A 21,456-nucleotide genomic window follows, 5' to 3' on the forward strand; every position below is an offset into this window, starting at 1 on the left:
ATTTTTATAGAATTTTTTTACTAATGTTAGATCATTATTTTTTAAAAATTTTTGTTTTTAAATTTTTAAACAATTATGTATTACAGTATAATTTTATAATATAAGTTGTATAAAAATATTTTAACTTTAATAACATACCATATAATTTTTACTTCTATATATATAGAATTTTTTTATTTAATTTCTAAATTATGTTCTAAATGTATTAAATTATGTTTTAAACTTGATTAAATTTATGTTTAAAAATTTTTTAAATTGTGTTTTAAAATTTTTTAAATATTAAATCAATCAAATGATACATATATATATATAAGTAAAAAGTATATTTTTGCAATATAATTTTTATAATTATATTTAAATTTTATTATATACATCAGTAACATATACCATATTGTTTTTAATTCTATTGCTGTATAATTTGTAGGTGACTTCGATATGAAAATTTCTATGTAAATATTTTTGTATTTAGTTATAAGTGACGCAATTATATGTATATACTTTAAGTTTCATCGAAGCTGAGTCAAATGCTCAAAATATTTTTATTTTTTTATATATATAGCGTTTATTTTTAAGTTTTCTTTATAGTATTAATCCAATTTTATTTTTCAAATTTAATTTTAAGATTTTTGACTGTAAATAGATTTTATTTTCTTATTAATTTTTTTTTCTAGTCGGAATTATTCTCCTCGTATATTGTCAATTAGAAAAAAAAATTCATTCTCTATTTTTCTGTAAATAGAAGATTTTATTTTTGTACATATATAGTTAAAATTAATTATATATAATTGCATGTTTCTTGGGTTTTATGTATAATATTCTTTAATTTTAAGTTCAATAGAAAAAAGCAAAATGGTATATATTATACTAATATTCAGAAATAATTTTTTTTTTATCTGAAAAAAAATGCATATAATAAAATTCACTTTCCTTTTATATTTTCCATCTATATTTATTTATCTCTCCCTCTATTCACCGCAGATTGTTATTTTTATAATTTATAATTTTGGAATTAAAAAAAAAAAAGAAAATTTTTTTTATTCTCTTTCAAATAAATATTAATTTTTTTAAATATTAATATTTCAATAAAAATATTCAATTACACCGTCCGACACAATTTTTGATCCACAAAAAAATTTAACATTTTCGGAAACTAGGACCCAAAAAAAAATACCCGTATCTGGCCGTTTTGCAAAATCAAGTTGTTTGTGGTTTTTAAGTCAGATTTTCAAAATTCAAAATGGCGGATCCAATATGGCGATCAAATTTTTAAAAAGTTATTAATTTTTTATTTTATAACCGCCATTTTGAATTTTGATAATTTAACATCAGATTCGTCATTAGCGACCCAAAAAACCCCTAGATATCAAGGTTTAAAAAAGAATTTAATAACTTTTTAAAATTTTGAGCGCCATATTGAATCCGCTATTTTGAATTTTGAAAATCTGACATCAGATTAACCTTGAAAATCCCCAGATACCAAGTTTTATAAAATATTAATAATTTTTAAAAGATATCTTGTCACTTTTCATTTAGGGGTTTGTTTTCACCCCTAAAAACCACACACGACTTAATCTAGCAAAACGGTCAGATACGGGTATTTTTTTTTTTTTAGGTCCTAGTTTCCAAAAATGTTGGATTTTTTTGTGGGGCAAAAAAAAAAGTTGAATTTTGTCAGACGGTGTTATAAATTTTTTCTTGAAATTATGCATATTTAAAAATTTTTAAACTAAAAATTAAAAACTAAAAACTAAAAAGTTGTTATTAGAGTAGAATTTTTTTTTTTTTTTTTGATATTTAGTTTGTAAAAAAAATACCAAAAAAAAAAGATTAAAATCGTCATTCAGAAATAAAAAGAGAGGCAAATCCGAAAAGTTGCAGGTCACGTATGGTTCCGATACTTGCCACAGTATGGCGCCTGATGTCAGATGTGGCACCCTCGAATATATCAAAGTTCATGCGTTTCTACCTAATATCACATTGCACCTTGCCCCCGTTACCCCAAAGAAGTTCAACTTTCTTCACGTGCCGCTCAGGCGATCCACATTTTCCCTCGTCTCTCTCTTTTTTCTCTTCTGATCTTTATTCATTCTTTGCCTTCACCCATATCAATTTTTCTACATTTTAACTGCGAAAAAGCTCGCAGTCACGTTAAGAATCTCAACATATATATATATATATATATATATATTGTATATATATATATATACGCGAGACCCTCAAATCTTTTGCCATCAAGTATATTATATTTTCCCAACGTAATCGTCATTCGTTGCCATTGGTAACAGACTTGCAAAACAATCGTTAGTATACATCGACGAAAGGGTCAATTTTCTAGGGTGTATTTATGTCATTATTTTATATACATATGTCATTAATCTAAATCGGGTTTTTTGTATCAATATTCATAAGAGTCCAAAGACAATTAATTTTCATGTCGATAGTACTAAATATTCATTTAATAAATAATAGAGCTTCTATATAAGAACTAGTTTGAAAATTTATCACTAGGATTTTAGATGAGAAAAAATTAGGTTAGGTTTTTACGCGCCAAAAATAAGGTGCAAAAATTAGGTTAGGTTTTTTCGCGCCAAAAATTAGGTGCAAAAATTAGGTTAGGTTTTTTCGCGCCAAAAATTAGATGCGAAAATTAGGTTAGGTTTTTTTCGCGCCAAAAATTAGGTGCGAAAATTAGGTTAGATTTTTTCGCGCCAAAAATTAAATTCCTATTTTTATTTGATGATAAATCTGTATATATATATATAGACGCACATAAAGAAATATATTTGAAACAATATTGAAAATTTCTAATATGGAATTTTTTTCAATTTTGATAAATAATATACATCCATTATTCATTGAAGGGAAGGAGAAGACTAAACTCGAATCTCTAGAGTATTAAATGTATATGTATATACATATATCTGACGTAAATCGGATGCCAAAAAATGTTCAATTCATATTCAAATACTCTTTTAAATAAGATTCAAGTGGTCATTGACTTATTGATTTACGTTATAATATAAAATTATATATAGATCAATCTGTATTATCGCTCATATTTAATTTACGTTTCTTTTTTTTTTAAATTAACTTCTCGATAACAATTATTAAATATTTTTTTACTGTAATATTAAATAATTAATATTAAAACATTCTTTAATTTATTGCATAATTTTAAGTATATATATAGATACAAAATACCGATCGAGTACTCTGTTGGTAACAAAGATTCGATAAAATACCCTGTCGGTAAAAAAGTAGGTAAAATTACCTAATTTTAATTATCAATACCGTAATTATTGATTTATAATTAATTTTTCTTTCTTTAAATTACATTTACTTTCTACCTATAGGTGGCAGAAAGATAAAATTCAAAAAAAATTTCATTTTATTTAATGGAAAAAAATATTTTAAAAAATACACGTGACCGTGAAAAGAATTATTCGACACCTGAGTAGAGAGGTAAATAGTGGACTGAAATACATCAGGGGATGTTGAGTGTAAAAGTACAAGTATAGGTATTACACTGTACTAATACTAATATATATATATATATATATATATATAGTAGTCACGCAAGACTTGCCACGTCACCGGCTCTTGGATCCGCGCGTCTATCTGTCAGTTTCCAGTCTCAAATAAGATGGATGGCTGGCGAATGGAAATCATGGTTGAAACTTACCCCATCTCTACTGCCTATATTCGCTCCCACTTTCAACCCCTTTTTAGCTACCCTGCTCTCGGTCCCCGTGAATTCTATATGCCGTGCTCTCGCTCTCTTTCCCTCTATACTATCATCCAATCCTCGTGTAACCCACCACCCGAAATATATCTAAATATATTTGTATGAGATATTATGCGCGTATATATATATACATACATAAAGGGAAATTCTTAGCAAAAGAAGCCCCCAAAGGGACTCTCTCCTGGAATTCCTCATGTGACGTTCTTGAATATGCAAAATTGGTTTAGAAATTTTAAACCCCCATTTTATTTTTTTTCTTTCCAAAACTTTATTCATTTTTTTTCCAAGTTTTTATTTTTTTTTAATTCCATTTATTAAAATATAAGTTATTTTTAATTGAAATTAACCAATTCGATATGGGATTACCGACCGAGTACTCTGTATAGGTATATAGTTGAATCGGTCGGTAAGTTAGATTCGGTTTTTGTAGGTTTAGGTTTTTCGCAAATAAGAACAAACCGCACAAAGTAGGATGAAATAAAAAGTTTGTTTTTCGAACGAACATATAGCCCACAATAATATAATTATAATATTATATATAATATTAATATAATAATAATATAGTAATAATATAATAACTATTATAATAATTCTATAATAATTTTTAGTTTAGAAAAAAATATGGACTCATTTTTGTTTTAGTTAAAAATGAGCCAATGATATAAAACGTGGCGCCATCTACACATTTTGGGCTCAAGTTTTTTTTTCTGTTTACTATGCACCATACGAACTAATAAATTTTGTTATAGAAGTGTCACGACTTTTTAAAAATGCCGTTAAACACAGAAAAAATCTGAGTTCAAAAAGTGTCAAGTAGGTGGCGCCACGTTACATCTCGTTTGACTTATTTTTAACCCCAAACAAAAATTAGTCCAAAGGAGGAGGGCCCCTAAGGTCTATATTTCGCCCCCTTGGGATTTTAATTTAAATAGTTGAAAACTTTTTCTTATAGTAGAAAAAGTAATTTTTCATTGATTTTAGGTGAAACGCGGGGGTTTTTTTTTGGTCAAATTAACCCTTAGATTTTAGGGTTTATTTTCAAAAAGAGTGTCGCTGATTACGAATCCGATGTTAGTTTTTCAAAATTCAAAATGGCGGATCCAAAATGGCTGACACATTTTCGAAAAATTCATTGGATTTGCCTGAAACTCGTTACTCGGGGGGTTTTTGTGGTCTCTGATTACGAATCCGATGTTAGTTTTTCAAAATTCAAAATGGCGGATCCAAAATGGCTGACACATTTTCGAAAAATTCATTGGATTTGCCTGAAACTCGTTACTCGGGGGGTTTTCGTGGTCGCTGATTACGAATCCGATGTTAGTTTTTCAAAATTCAAAATGGCGGATCCAAAATGGCTGACACATTTTCGAAAAATTCATTGGATTTGCCTGAAACTCGTTACTCGGGGGGTTTTCGTGGTCGCTGATTACGAATCCGATGTTAGTTTTTCAAAATTCAAAATGGCGGATCCAATATGACGGATGATTTTTTTGAAAATCTAATATTATTGGCCTGAAAATTGTAACTCGGGGGTTTTCGGGGTCACTGATTACGAATCCGGTGTTAGTTTTTCAAAATTAAAAATGGCATTTAAATTAAAAATCCCAATGGGGCAAAATATAGGCCTTAGGGGGCCCTCCTACTTTTTATACGCCATTAATAAAATTACTATAGATTATAGTAAAATTATTATAGATTATAGTAAAATTATAAAATGACTATAGATTATAGTAAAATTATAAAATTACTATAGATTATAGTAAAATTATAAAATTACTATAGATTTTGTAAAATGCCGTCAAAGAAATAATAATCGTTATTGTAATTGGGAAAAAAAAAAATGTTCAGAATAAACTTATTTGAAAACAACAAATCAAGTTTAAAAACAAAAAAAAAAAAAAAGTTTTGAAAGAAACTTGAATGCGCGTCAAATGTAGCTTTTCGTTATATATATATATAAAGAACGCGCGCGTTTGTGAGAATTGAAGACAAGAGAAAGAGAGTGAGAGAGAGAGAGAGAGAGAGAGGAGTAGAAAGCGGAAAACAACAGAAAATAAAGCAGCGGAAGAATCGTCGCTGGAAAAAGAATGAGGGCGCTGTCAGCTGGTGGAAATTATTCTGATTATGCTAATTCCAGTTCTGTTCCACTCCTTTACCCAGGCGTCCCCAGCCCATTGCCTCCCTGCTGCTGTCTGCGCCATCTTTCATGGGTGATATTTATAATATAGGGGCGCCTGAGCAGTTTCAAACTCTTTTCGGTCCCCCCCTCTTTCCACCCCCGCCACCCTTTCACTTTACCCCCCCCCTTACCCTAAGTAACATTTCCTCAACCTTCCTTCCACCCACCTCAAAAAAAAAAAAAAAAAAAAAATTTCCCCAAATAGTCAATAAAATTATTCATACATTCTTTAATTTTTATCGCAAGATTTTATTTTTTAATTCCCGCCTTGACTATAGAATAAATTATCATTTGTAAAAAAATTGTTTGAAAATTTTAATTTTCTTTTTGGAAAAAATTGTTTGAAAATTTTTTTTTATGTTAAAAAAAAATGGATGGTGACCCTTTTTATATGGGGTCAGGGGAAAATTTAAAGGAAAAGCGACCATTCATGGGGGGGGGGGTTGTGAGAGAGGAACATATACCCTTTTTAGCGAATCTCGAACCACTAGTGTGCCACTGTTTTGCAATCTTCTACGCCGCACTATAAGTTATTCTTTTTAATTAAAGGTGCTTTGTATTCGTGGGCATTGTTCCTACGCCCCTATGAAAGATACGGTGTGTTATTTTGTAGTTCGAGAAAAAGATTTGCATGGGTCGGAGAGACCGTGCGCGTTTCTCGGCGAGTATATATATATATATATATATTTTCCTTGGAATGAATTTTTTCCATATATATAGAACAACCGTGATGATGATGATGGTCGAGAAATAAGAAAAAGCTTACAAAAAAGTTTTAGTGACCGAAAATATATTTTAATAGAAATTTTTTTATTTTTATAAATTTTTTTTTTTATTTCAAATAAAATAATTTCCCACAGAAAAAAAATATAGTAACTTTATTATAATTAGAAAGTAAAATTTCTGGGCAAATTTTGCTTCGGAAATAAAAAAAATTACTCTGGAAATATATATGGTATATTTTTTGAAAAGTTACGGATAGTTTAGATTTTACTTTAAAGTATATAGTAAAAAGTACTTTATTTTTGTTTTTCATTTTTTTTTCTCTGTAGAAATTCGGTAAAAGTCTGCAGAATTCGATATATCGTTATCATCAATCATTAAATTAAATATTTCAAACTAAAAACCATATATTCCGATGACAGAAAATTTATTCCACTATTATATTCTTGTAGACATCACGATACCTAAATAAATATAGACAAGTGCAAATAAAAGCTAATGTGCTTCATAAAATGTTTGCTCATAGAAAGAAATTGAGTGTTGACTTCTATTGTATTATGATTGTAATCTCTATTCCTATATATATTTATTATATGCTTTGTAAATAATCTGCTTCATTCTGTTATTGTAATTTATAGTCACCGGTCAAGTTTATTGTTTAAATCAATTTACAATTATTTTTAATATACTTTTAAGAAACGTAAACTATTTTTTACGTCCCTTTTCATTTATAGAGTACGTCACATATTTTATGAATTAAAGTATAATTTATTATAATAATACTCTGATCTTATTTTAATTTTTGTTTATTTTTGTTTTGTAAACGCATGCGCAGATCTACACATGTCCGCCATTCATCTCTCACTTCAGTTGCAACAGTTTCACCGCAAGAGCGCTAGTATCGCTATAACTATAAGAAAGACTCGAAAAGAATAATCGTCATCAAAATTTTTCATGATTTATTTTTAATTAGATAAAATCAAAATTAGTTTTTATTGAATATTTTCGATCTAAGAAAAACATAATCTAAAATTTGTTTTTAATGAAATTTTTATACCTTTTTATTAAAATAAATATACTTTTCAATCATCCTCGTCTTCTTCAGGGAGATATATTTTTTTTTCTCATGCATATCCCGCAGACAAGCTCTCTCTCTCTCTCTCTCCGGCAGTAATTTCAGTCTTTTCGATACCCACCTTTAACCGAGGAGATAGCGACCAATAAGTATTGAGTCTTGCCGAGGGGCGGTAGGAAGGGAGAGCACTCGTGTATTTCTTATCAGTGAATTAGCACGTTCAATGGCGTCGACTTTTCTTGATGGCAAAAGACCGCACCGCATCTTTACTGCCTCTTGATGATGATGAGGTGACTGCTAGGAAGTGTCAGGTATCCGTCAGAACTCATCTCCGGGGTCTCTTTCTTTCTCTCTCTTTTTTTTTCTCTCTCTTTCAATGATTTTCCATAGAAAATTTCTCATTCATGATTTCTTACTGATAAGAAAAGTAAAAACTTTTTTTTTTCTTTAAATAAGATATTCTACAATCTGGAAAATAATGTTTTTTATGTATTCGATAAAGATATTTATAAAAAGGAAGCAGTATATGTAAAATATGTATATGGAAAACTATTTCTGATAATCAATTTATTGAGGTTTTATTTAATTATATAGTTTATATCCAATTCCAAGTATTTCTGATACTTGTTAAATTTAAAGGGTCCTTTCTGTAAATCCATTTCCACTTTCATTTTTCCAATTTTCATTTCCACTTCCATTTTTTCCAATTTCTATTCTCATCTCCCCACAGCACCGAAACTTTCCTAAAGATTTATTTGAAATGTTCGGAATATTTAATTGCAATGTTTAGTTAAAATTGTGTAAAGATTTAAATGTCCCACTTCAATAAATGTTTAGTGCGAAATTTTTGGCTTCTAATTATAATTAGGTGAAAATTTCATTCAAATATGTTGAGGAAAGTTTCACGCTAAACATTTATTGAAGTGGGACATTTAAATCTTTACACAATTTTCACTAAACGTTGCAATTAAATATTCGGAACATTTCAAATAAATCTTTAGGAAATATTCGGTGCTGTGGGGGATACTTCCATTTCCATTTTTCCAATTGGAAAAGGTTGCTATGGTAACAATTGCCATGGAAACGGTTGCTAGGGTAAATGTTATATAAAGAACACTGAGCCTCTGTTATATTCGAGAAGTGAGGAAAAAGATATAAACGCATGCGCTCTATTATAGTGGTAGGGATAACGCGTTTTTGATTGGTCTTCTCCCCACTCTTTATGTAGATGTTCTCAACTTATATAAGTATTGAGTTATTATTATTTATTAATTTCTAATTATTATTTGTTAACGTATTTTTGATTATTTATTAATTTATTTTTCTTTGATTAAAAATAAATAATTTCTCAGAATAAATTCTTTTTTATTATCACAAATGTAAATATAAATTTAGAAAATATATTTGAAAGTTTGTTTCACATTATTTATCAAATTCGTGTGAAAAATATACACTATACTTTTGAAGCATTATAACGGAAGTTCTTTGGGAGAAAAAGTCAATGTATATATAGAATGCACGTGATATATATATATATATATATATATATATAAAAAAGAGACGGAAAGGTAGGTTTATCCTCGCGTATCTTTAAAAAAAAGGGGGATTTTGCATAGGGGCATGATGTACATCACTGGTGAACAGTTCATTTATTATGCGGTTAGTTATCGCGCCTTTTCGTCTGATTTCCCTGGCAACAATGCCTTCAGTATAAGGTTATATATATATACATATAGAGAGAGAGAGATGAGACAGCTTCGGGATGTCCTTAGCTGACGCGATCCGCGTGCCACACATCCTCCATCGAGTGACGTACTCTGACGTCTCCATATACGTCACCTATATAGACCCTTCTTTCACTCCCTATTTTATCTGCGTCAAGGTAAAAATATTTCTCATTCTATTGTCATCACTTTACCAAAAAAAAAAATCGTTTTTTTTCATACAATTGAAAATAAAATTTTTTTCAACATTGGAAATATGGTTTTTTTTTGCAAAGAAAATAAAATTATATAATGTATTTGTTCTGCAAATGGAATTTTTGTTTAACCCTTTTATATAGGATTGAACAAATATATTTTTTGATCAAAGAATTAGTTAAATGCAGTTAATGAATCCCTGCTTACAATTTACTTATAGTTTAGTCAGTTTTTCAAAATTCAAAATGGCGGATCCAATATGGCGGACATTTTGTAAAAATTGTTCAAAATGCTTTGAAATTTGTTACTCGAGGGTTTTTGGATTCGCTGATTACGAATCCGGTGTCAGAATTTCAAAATTCAAAATGGCGGATCCAAAATGGCGGTCATTTTGTAAAAATCGTTCAAAATGCTTTGAAATTTGTTACTCGAGGGTTTTTGGGTTCGCTGATTACGAATCCGGTGACAGAATTTCAAAATTCAAAATGGCGGATCCAAAATGTCGGTCAAATTTTTTTAAAAAAATTGTTGTATTTTTATGAAACTTGATATCTAGAGGTTATTTTGGTCGCTGATTACGAATCCGTTGACAGTTTTTCAAAATTCAAAATGTCGGTTCCAATATGGCGGACAAATTTTGTAAGGATTTAATAATAAATAAATTTTTTGTGAAGAAACATTTATTTAGTACACATTTTGTATCTACTTTTGTCATAGAATCTTTTGAGTATATATATATATGAGAAACGAAATCTCAGGCCCTCTTCAAGAAAATGCTGAGTGATGGATGAACGAACGACTCTATGAGCATGCCAGACTGACATGTTTATACGAAAGCTTGTCTGGTAAAGAGCCTCGTATATACATATATATATATGCCTCTTTGTATCTCAACCAAAGTGTGTCTACAATTTATCCCCATATATATATATATATGAAAGCACCAGAATTCAAAGAAGCTTATTCGCTCTATACTCCTCTAGGTCAAATGTATATATATATATATATGTATATATAGTCTCGATGAGAGAGGAAGTAGCGCGAACAAAACTTAAATTGGAAATAATACACAGATGTATACATATATATAAATGATTAATTAATTTCAATGGATTTCAAAAGCATTTGAGAAATTTACTTCCACTCTTTGTTTACTTTTCAACTATTTAGACGATTTTCCAAGAGAGTAAACTGAAACCTGTCATATATAGTGCGATGATTCAAAAACCTCCGGAAAGTATAATTAATTGAATATAAAATTTCCGTTGGCGATAGAATGTATATAATATAAGATTTTATAACATATTTCATTTATAAATCCTCTGACTATGATAATTTATAAAAAAAAAAAAACGTAAAAAAATTCATCATTCCAATTTTTAAATTCCATTTTCCACATTCCATTTTCCACTTTAAGCATTTTACATTCTGCCATCCACTTTTCATTTTCAGCATTCCACACAGGCGCGGATCCACGGTGGGGCGAAAGGGGCGATCGCCCCCCCCCCCAAAGCTTCTTGAAAATTATAAAAGTTTAACACATTATCTAAACTAATTTTCTATTTTTTTATACCCACACTTCTATAAGGTTTCAATTTTCGAATCGCCCCCCCCCCCAAAAAATTTGCTTCTGGATCCGCCCCTGATTTCACATTCCACTTTCTTCATTCCGCATTCCACTTTCCGCATTTCACATATTCTATACTTTTTACTTTCCGAATTGCAAATTCCACTTTCCATATTCCTCTTTTTATTTTCCGCATTCGTCTTTCTATATTCCGCATTCCACTTTTAACTTTCCGCATTTCGGAATTTACTTTTCACCTTCATTTTTTACATTGCACATTCATTTTTACATTTTTAAAATTCCGAATGTAGAAAGTATAAAAAGAAATCTAAATATTCAATATACAATGTCAAAAGAGGAATGCGGTAAGTAAAAAGAGGAATGTGGAATGCAAAAAATGAAATACAGAAAGTGGAATGTGGAATGCAAAAAATGAAATACAGAAAGTGGAATGTGGAATGCAAAAAATGAAATACAGAAAGTGGAATATGGATTGCGAAAAGTGAAATGCGGAAAGTGGAATGTGAAATATGGAATGTGAAAAGTGGAATATGTTAAAATTGGAATGCAAAAACTGAAATACGGAAAGTAGAATATGGATTGCGAAAAGTGGAATGTGAAATATGGAATGCGAAAAGTGGAATGCAAAAACCGAAATACGGAAAGTGGAATGTAAAATGTGGAATGCGGAAAGTAGAATTTGAAATATGGAATGCGGAATTTGGAATATGGAATAGTTATACGTATATAATCAAGCCCCAAGCAATATTCCACACGACGTTCGTAATAAATGTTGCAGCAATATTACCATAAAATATTCGCAATATTAACATGTAATACTGATGCAATATTACCATGTAATATTCGCAATATTGCCATGTAATATTCGCAATATTGACATGCAATATTAATATTGTCTTCTAATGTTATACCGCATTCCATACACATACTTAAAAATAATTTATATATATTTACAAGAAAAAAAAGAAGAAAATTCATCTTTTCTAAAACGGAAATACATTTTACAGTAAATGGAGTAGTGTGGTGGGTATTGAATTTGTCGAGGGAAAGACAAGCGGGTGAGGTGGATGATAATCCCAGGCAGTGTGCTCCACTTTCCTATCAACGGCGCAGTAAATTTAATGTGATATGCTGTGATAGGGAGAGCCAAAGGAAGGTATGGTATATATATATATATAACGTAGGGGCAACGTTGTGGTACAGAAAAAAGAGAGAGAGAGAGAGAGGTAAATGTTCCAACTAACATTGTCAATTGATCTATCGTGAGCTCCATAGTTATGCCAAGGAAAAAAAAAGAGAGAGAGGGGGGGGGAGAGAGAGAGAGAGACGACTTCCGGGAAAGACTTGCGGATTCAAGCTCTCTCCGCCTTAACGAAATCTGGTAATGGGAGAGATAGGAGGTGAATGAGTGGCGCGGTTTAAGGGAAGGGATCCAGAAAGCGTTATTTTGCCTCTCACAAGAAAAGAAAAGAAGCTTGAGAATCCCGCTTAAAAAAAAGAAAGAGAGAGAGAGAGAGAGAGATGAAAGAAAATATGAATTCTGGAGAGAGTTTATTAAAATTATTACCCCTCTCTCTTTTTCTCAGAAAAATCCTAAGGATTATTTAAATTCCACCGTTAAAAGTACATATTTCACATTTCTTAAACATTATTAATTTTTTTTAAGTTTCAAAAAAAAAAAACTTTTTTTAAAAAAAGAAATTGTAATTTTAATTATAAATTTAAAAAAATGCAAAAAAATAATACAAAATGAGGTATACATATAATAAAGAGCAGAAGCAGTAAGTCGTGGTGAGTTAGGGGTTGGAAAGAACAGAATTCTCCAGGAAGCGAACGCAATGGAGTTTTCAGTACGAGGGGCCGAGGGGGGGGGGGTGGTATGAGCGATAAGGCGCCCGTGAGTAATGAGCAATGCGGCGAGTGATATCGCGAACGAGATATATACATTTAATCGTTTCACCACAGAGTGAGAGAGAGAGAGAGAGAGATGCCACACTACAAATCAACTTTTATACTGAAAAAAAAAGTTCATTATTGGTTACCCATAAAAAAAAAAGGTAGAGATTTTACGCATAAAAAAAGGGCGGCTCTCGCACCAAATATGCGGGGAAGAGAAGAATGGAAATTGAAACTACCCACCGCGAGAATATATATATATATATAGAGAGAGAGAGAGACAAAAAAAAAGAAAGAGAGAAAAGAGAGACTTTTCTTAAACGCCTTCATCGATTACGTTATTGCTACAAATTCGCTCATTTGGATAAACTTTGTTTTCCCTTAAAAAGAACTCTCCATGCAAATTCCTTTCAATTGCATCGCCAAGAGATCTTATACATTTAATTTACTGTATAATTGAAAAAAAAGAAACGTTTTAAATTTGAATCACGGGAATTTTAATTAGAAAAGTATTTTACATTCAAAAGAGACGTGAATTAATTATTATAGTAGATGTTGAATTCGCGATGTAATTAAAGTTGAGAACAGTGCGCGCGCAGCTTGAGAAATAACGACAATTGGTCTTCAGTCACCATTTCTCTTTCTTCGTCTGTTGCGCGCGCACTGTTCTCAACCTATACTTTTTTTTCTAAATACAAAAAATCCTACAAAACAGCATTTTTTTTAAAAATAAAATATATTGAAAAACCGCTTCTTTGAATTATATTCTATAAAAAAAATATTTTCTTCTCAAATGCAAGTCTAGTGTGTAATAGAAAAATAATCGCAGGCAACTCTTTAGAAGTTTTAAAAAGTATACTGTCGCGATTATATATAGAATGAGAATAAGCAATGCTTTTCTCGAGCATTGTAAATCTCGTTGGTGTCGTTTCCACATCCTGTTTCACTGTTTTCAACCAAATAATTTCAGCTTCATTCTTCATTTAGCTTGGCACGAACTGCCGCAAACAACCCGCACACAATCCGGTAAGGCTCACCCAAGTCGGCTTTTGGCTCAGTGTATTTTCTCCCAACCACCAAGCCGAATTTATATTAAAATACTAAGAAAAACTTCGACCCCCCCCCACCACACACCCGCCTCCTACACCTCCACCTCATCCCCCTTTAGAATCGTTAATTTTCTGCTTCCATTCGCTTCCCGTAAATTCCGGTGCCAGGTCGCGAAAAATAATACGAGCCGGAAACCGTTGACCATTATTTTTCAGAACTATATATATATATATATATACACTTTCATAATTATATGAAACGGCAATTCTCCTATACTACAAGTTATCCGAGGGGAAAAAAAGAATCATTTCCGATTAAAAGTCATAATCTTGATTGATTATTATCGATAAGGGTTTTTTTTTTTAAGATTTTAGTAAATTAATGCTAATTTTAAACAGTTTTTTTTAGAATAAATAAAAAGGAATGAAATTTTAAATAATTATAATACCATAAACAGAGAAATATTTTATTGGCTATTTGTGATAAATAAAATTTTAATATGAACATAAACTATATATGTATATATTTCAAACCTGCATCCGTAAACTAAATTTTGAGGTTATGTTTGTTTCTTGGTCGTTTCCCGCCAATATAACATAACCTCAAAATTTAGGTCATTTTTGGTGGATAATCCACCTCTCTCTCAACGTAAGGGAGGGGGGGTGGGGTTGGAATTACGGCTATATTTAGAGTCTTGAAACGAACATAACCTACAAATTCAGGTCATTTTTGGCGGGAAATCCACCTTCACTTGCGGCTAAATTCAGAGTTCTAAAACGAACATAACCTTAAAATTTAGGTCATTGTTGGCAGGAAATCCACCCCCTCAACGAGGGTGGAGGGGTTGAGAGAGGGAGGAATTATGGCTATATTCAGAGTCTTAAAACGAACATAACCTCAAAATTTAGATCATTTTTGACAGATAATCCACCCCCTCAACGAGGGTGCAGGGCTTGAGAGAGGGAGAAATAATAGCTATATTCAGAGTCTTGAAACGAACATAACCTCAAAATTTAGATCATTTTTGACAGGAAATCCACCCCTTTCAACGAGGGTGGAGGGGTTGAGAGAGGGAGGAATTATGGCTATATTCAGAGTCTTGAAACAAACATAACCTCAAAATTTATGTCATTTTTGACGAAATGGAAGTGGAAGTGTCAGGGGGGAGGACTTGCGACTATATTCAGAGTCTTGAAACAGCGGCGGCGATATTTTTTTGTAATATAGGTACTCTCTAAATCTGAATTAGTAAAAAAATGTTTACTAATTTAAGTTAGTGACTCACTTTTTGCTTTTAAAATTAGTTAAATTTTACTAATAATTAGTAAAATTTTACTAATTGAGAAGTAAAAAGTAAGTCACTAATTCAAATTAGTAAATTTTTTTACTAATTCAGATTTAGAGAGTAGATTATTATTATTATTATTATTATTATTATTATTATTATTATTATTATTATTATTATTATTTACTGTAAAAAGCACATGGACATGCGCAAAAATATAACATTTTTATATATAACCATAAATCATTAAATATTTTGAGATATGATATCATTTAAAAAAAAAAAAATTTCGGTAATAATATATACAATTAGTGAAAAACTGACGCGCGTTATCATTATATTGATTTTTGGGGTATAATTAGTAAAATATAATGAGAAAATTGACTTTTTTTGAGACACATAATTGACTTTTGCAAGTTAGTCAAATCTTATTTTGGCATCACAGTAGCTATTAGTAATTAGACGGTGCGATATCTCTATATTCTTTATGAACAAAACTTACAATTAGAAAGTTTTAAAGATATTTCTTTGATGATTTTTGTGGTAAAAATACAGTATTATTATTATTATTATTATTATTATTATTATTATTTACTAATTCAGATTTAGACAGAAAATTTTGAAAATTAAACGTCAAATTCTTCTTAATTATATACAATATTCACAAATAAAAATCAATTCTTATTCTCTAAAAATATTAAATATTTTCAAATAAATATAAAATTTAGTTTTTATAGACTTTTGAATTCAAAATAAATTCAAATTAAAATGATAACGGTTATCATAATATAACGGTTGTCATGAAAACGATTGTTATGAAAACGATTGCTAATAAGGAAACGATGAAAGTGAAAGTAGAACAGTGGAAAGTTAAAGTGGAATAGTAAACGAAAGTGGAAATGGAAATGAAATTACATATATATATATAATCGACCACAAGAATCCAATTTTTTCTCTCAATTGTGGAAATAAAAGAAATAATAATAAAACAAAATGTAATTGTTTAATTGCGGAAGCGGAACGATGTATTTAATATCTATATAGTTTTGTTTGTAGAAGCATAGAGAGGAGGCAATCCATCACCTTTCTCGATGGTTAAATACATATATATATATATATAGTTTCACAGTGTTGGTATTGCTTTTGGTTCGCCAACTCTCAGGGCACTTGGGAAGATCCATCCTGGCCTCCGGACGATGCTCCAGTGACACTTTTGGCGACAATACACTGTCATCCGGATGTATTTCAAGCTCACTCCGTCATTTTCTGTCAAACTTTCACTCTACCTGGAATTATAATTATCAAATGATTTCAGTAGTCTTTTTAAATTCGTTTTTTTCTATATATTTTGTATACAGAATAATTCACACTAATAATTATATACTTAATTCTCACTGTATAAGTTACTAATTCACTGTGCGTGTCTAAATGACCGAGTGTAAGCGAAAAGTAACTTTTTTTTTATATATTTATTACAAAAAACAAAATTTTAATTTTAATAGTTACTTTTCATTCACACTCGGTCATTTAGACCCACGGTGTATTAGTTTCGTAATATATAGGGATATATATATATAATAAAGATTGTATTTCTCTCAATATTTCTTTTTGGTTTTCCTTTTTATAAAATGTACGGATATGTATTTAAGGATTAATTTTTGTAGATCGACCTTAATTTTTTCTTTATATATATATACATCCGTTGACGCGACAAGATTCCCTCTGTTATTATGTTCCAACATTCTACAAAATAATATATTTTTTTTTCTACCCGAATAAGATTAATGACGCGCGAGAGAAGAAGAACTTGAATGGCGACGCGTTTTGCAAATTAATCTTACCTGTTTCCTTGAAACATATTAATAATGTTTTTGCTGTCGGCTATATTCCGAAGTAGTTGTGTATATGTTATATGATCGCGTAAAATTATCGACAGCTAATCGTGTATATTGTAATAAATTAATATTATATATATATGTATATACATGCAAAGTTTTATAATGCTGATATAAACACACCGCGGGTACATATAGATAGAAACATGGTCGTTATATGTTTATGTACATAAGAATTATTACATTATTTCAAACATTGAATTAATATGTTATTGAAGAATTTTAATTGAATTAATATCCCGTTGGAATTGGAATTAAAAAATAATTTAGTCATTTGAATCGAATTTTTCGATTTTTTATTGATACTCTCTAAATCTAAATTAGTAAAATTTTTAACTAATTTGAATTATAGCCACTCACCTATTTCATTTTGAATTAGTAAAATTCAACTAATTAATATTAGTAATTTTAGTAATTTTAGTAATTTTAGTAATTTTAGTAATATTAGTCATTTTAGTAACATTATTATGTTCCAACATTCTAATTACTAATATTAGTTACTAATAATTACTAATATTAGTTACTAATAATTACTAATATTAGTTACTAATAATTACTAATATTAGTAATACTAGTAAATTTAACTAATTGAAAAGCAAAAATGTGTGTCTCTAATTTAAATTAGTTAAAGTTCTGAATTCTCTGAATTTTAATTAGTAATATTAGTAATTAAATTAGTAAAATTTTTAACTAATTTAAATTATAGCCACTCACCTTTTTGATTTTGAATTAGTAAAATTCAACTAATTAATATTAGTAATTATAGTAATTATAGTAATTTTAGTAATATTAGTAACATTATTATGTAGCAACATTTTAATTACTAATATTAGTTACTAATAACTACTAATATTAGTTACTTATAATTACTAATATTAGTAATACTAGTAAAATTTAACTAATTGAAAAGCAAAATTGTGTGTCACTAATTTAAATTAGTTAAAGTTCTGAATTCTCTGAATTTTAATTAGTAATATTACTATATTTAAATTAGTAAAATTTTTACTATTTTAAATTAGTTAAAATTGTTTCTAATATTCAAATTAGTTAAAAAAATTTACTAACTCACACGTATAGAATAAATTAATAGTAAAAAAAAATTTTTTAAATATAGAATTTGTTAAATTTAATAAATTTAAATTTTAACTAATTGAAATTAGTTAAAACTTTTACTAATTCATTATTTTTTCGAATCCAATGGCGCGATGTATATATAATATTACCTGGAAACAGGTAGTGGGTGGAGCCTATAGAATATGGTAGATTTGCCTCCCTCACAGGTTGACTAATCGAACGTCAAACCCTAATAAGCAACCACCGATTGCTGCGGCGAACCAATTTCACTGTAACCGCGCGCGCCCGTTATAAGATCAATTTTTTTTTTCTCTCTTTTTTTTTTTTTGTTACCAACTCTCGCTTCTTATATGAACTTTATTAAAGGCCGCCATGTATAAAACATTTTTTTCCCCTTTCGAAATATTGTTTTTTTTTACCTAAAAAAAAAACAAAGAACATCATCAGAATTATGGAAAAGAAATGAAATTTTTTTTTGGTTACAAAAATGAAAAAAATTTCGAAACGAAAAAAAAATATTGTCAATAAAAAAAATATATATATAAATAAATAAATATATAATTTTTGCCCCTATTACTTACAACTTTAAGACTTAATTTTTAAAGGCTTGCAAGTATTAAAATTACTAAAATTATACCTAAATTTTGAGGTTATGTTCGTTTCTTGGTTAAGAGGGTTAAAAGAATTTAAGGTTATGTTCGTCGGACATATAGTCTTGAACCCAGCGGTAATTCTGTGGAATTGCGTAAAAATTTACATAAATTTTAAGGTTATGTTCGTTTCTTGGTTAGAGAGGGGATTTCCCGCCAAAATTTGAATTTCTGTTGGACCCAGCGGCAATCCTCGGGGACTTGCGGCTACATTCACATCAATTTTGAGTTTATGTTCGTTTATTTGTTCTAGAGGGTGATTTCCCGCCAAAATTTGAGGTTATGTCATTTTTTTTTTAAACACAATAGTTTGGTTATTTCAAAGAAATAAAATTTTTTTTTTTTTTTGTTTCAAACAAAATTTGTTTCAGTCAAAAAATATTTGTTTTAGAAAGGATAAAGAATGGAGAATATTTTTTTTAAGCGCGCGGCGCTTTTATATATAAATATAATGAAACACATCTCAATATAATGGACTCTCATTAATATTTTTGTTTGAAAATTCTATTCAAGATTTTTTTTTTCCCTGCATTTTGAAAAAAACCCTGAGAGACGATTTAAGAATTTTTGAGGGTTTCACAAACCTTGAAGGACAAAATATAACGCGCATAGCGCAGCGGTTACGAGGAACAGCAGAGAGTGTAATATAGGGTGCATATAAGGCTGGTCGAGCTTCGACTTGACTAATGAGGCGGTGCGTCCTCGACGTTATTAGATCGCCGAAGGAGTTTTTAAGAATGCCCATCCGTCCGACTGAATCCACCGCGAAGGATGGGTAATGATACGGCTGGACCCCGTTTCTTATTTGTCAAACGTCAAACGTAGTTGTTTCGTGTATATATATATATATATATAAGGTGTATACCAAAGAGGAAGTTAGACTGTCGAATAACAATCTACTTGCAAATGTGCGCGCCCAACCTACACGTAATACCGCCAACAGCTTCTATTATATTTTCATTCTCTCTCACAGACCTTAAAATCTTTTCAGAATATCCAATTATCTTATTAATATAATAATCTTTTCTTTTTACATTTTAAAAGTATCAAAAATAATATATATATACAAATTTGGGTGATCGTATTTTTTTTTTTATTTATTTATTTTATAAATTTCGTTTATTTTTTTCAATAAAAATTATTAATTCGAATTTTCATTTTAAAAAAAATTTTATTAAAAATAATTATTTTTAATTTTCATTATTATCGAATTGACATTAGAAAAAAAAATTAATTTAACAGATGTCTGATAAAAATCGAATTTTATGTGATTCAAATTTTTAAATTTTCCAAAATTCCAATTCACGGAATTTTAATTTGTCCGAATTTTTAAAATGTCGAATTTTTTTTTAGACAGAATATAATTCTTATTTAGTCGAATTTTATGTGATTTAAATTTTTAAATTGATAGAAATTCCAATTGACCGAATATTAATTTGTACGAATTTTTAAGACGACAAATTTTTATTTAGTCGAATTTTTAAATTGACAGAATTTTCAAATCACTGAATTTTTAATTTGAGCGAATTTTAATTTGTCAGAATTTTTAAGCGATATAATTTTTGCGAAGCCAAATTTTCATTTGTCCAAAATTACAAATGACCGAACAAACAATCGACAGAATGTTTTAGGCGCGATTTTCACGATTTTCTTACAATAATTTTTAATTGGTGAATTTTAAAAAATGGCGCCAAAATCTTTCTATCGATTGTTTGTTCGGTCATTTATGTAATTTCGGACAAATGAAAATTCGGCGTCTTAAAAATTATAACGCTTAAAAATTCTGACAAATTAAAATTCATATTAATTAAAATTCGTATAAATTAAAATTCCTGTAAATTTGAAGTTCGTATAAATTAAATTATCTATAAATTAAAATTCGGACAAATTAAAAATTCGATAAATTACAATTTCTGCGTTAGTTTAAAAATTCAAATCACAAATTATTTTAATTAATAAATAACATTTATTGATATAATTGTAAATAAATAACTCCCATATATTATATAAAAATAATGTAAAATAAATTATTTTTTTAATATATATAAAAATTTTATAAATTAAAAATCCTTTCCTCCCTCCTAAAAAAAAAAAATTCCCTTTTTGATTCAAAAAAAGAAATAAATTTTTTTTTTCCGTTCCATTCATGCAAGTTCCGGTTTGAGTACAATTTTCATTTACACCTTCGGCACCTGACCCAAAAATGGTGAATATGAGCAGGAGGATTAGAGGATGAGGAGAGAAGATCATTTATCAATTTCATTGGGCTTTTTTTTTTAAGAGATACAGCTTCCTTTTGTCACAGTTCCTCGTTTTCTTTTGGATTATCACCGCGGTAGGTAAGCGCAGATACACAAAATGTTGCCATTGAATTTAT

This window comes from Leptopilina boulardi, unplaced genomic scaffold (assembly GCF_019393585.1).
Source record: "Leptopilina boulardi isolate dan_hultmark-lab unplaced genomic scaffold, ZJU_Lbou_2.1 LbouV2_155, whole genome shotgun sequence".
Taxonomy (NCBI): Eukaryota; Metazoa; Arthropoda; class Insecta; order Hymenoptera; family Figitidae; genus Leptopilina; species Leptopilina boulardi.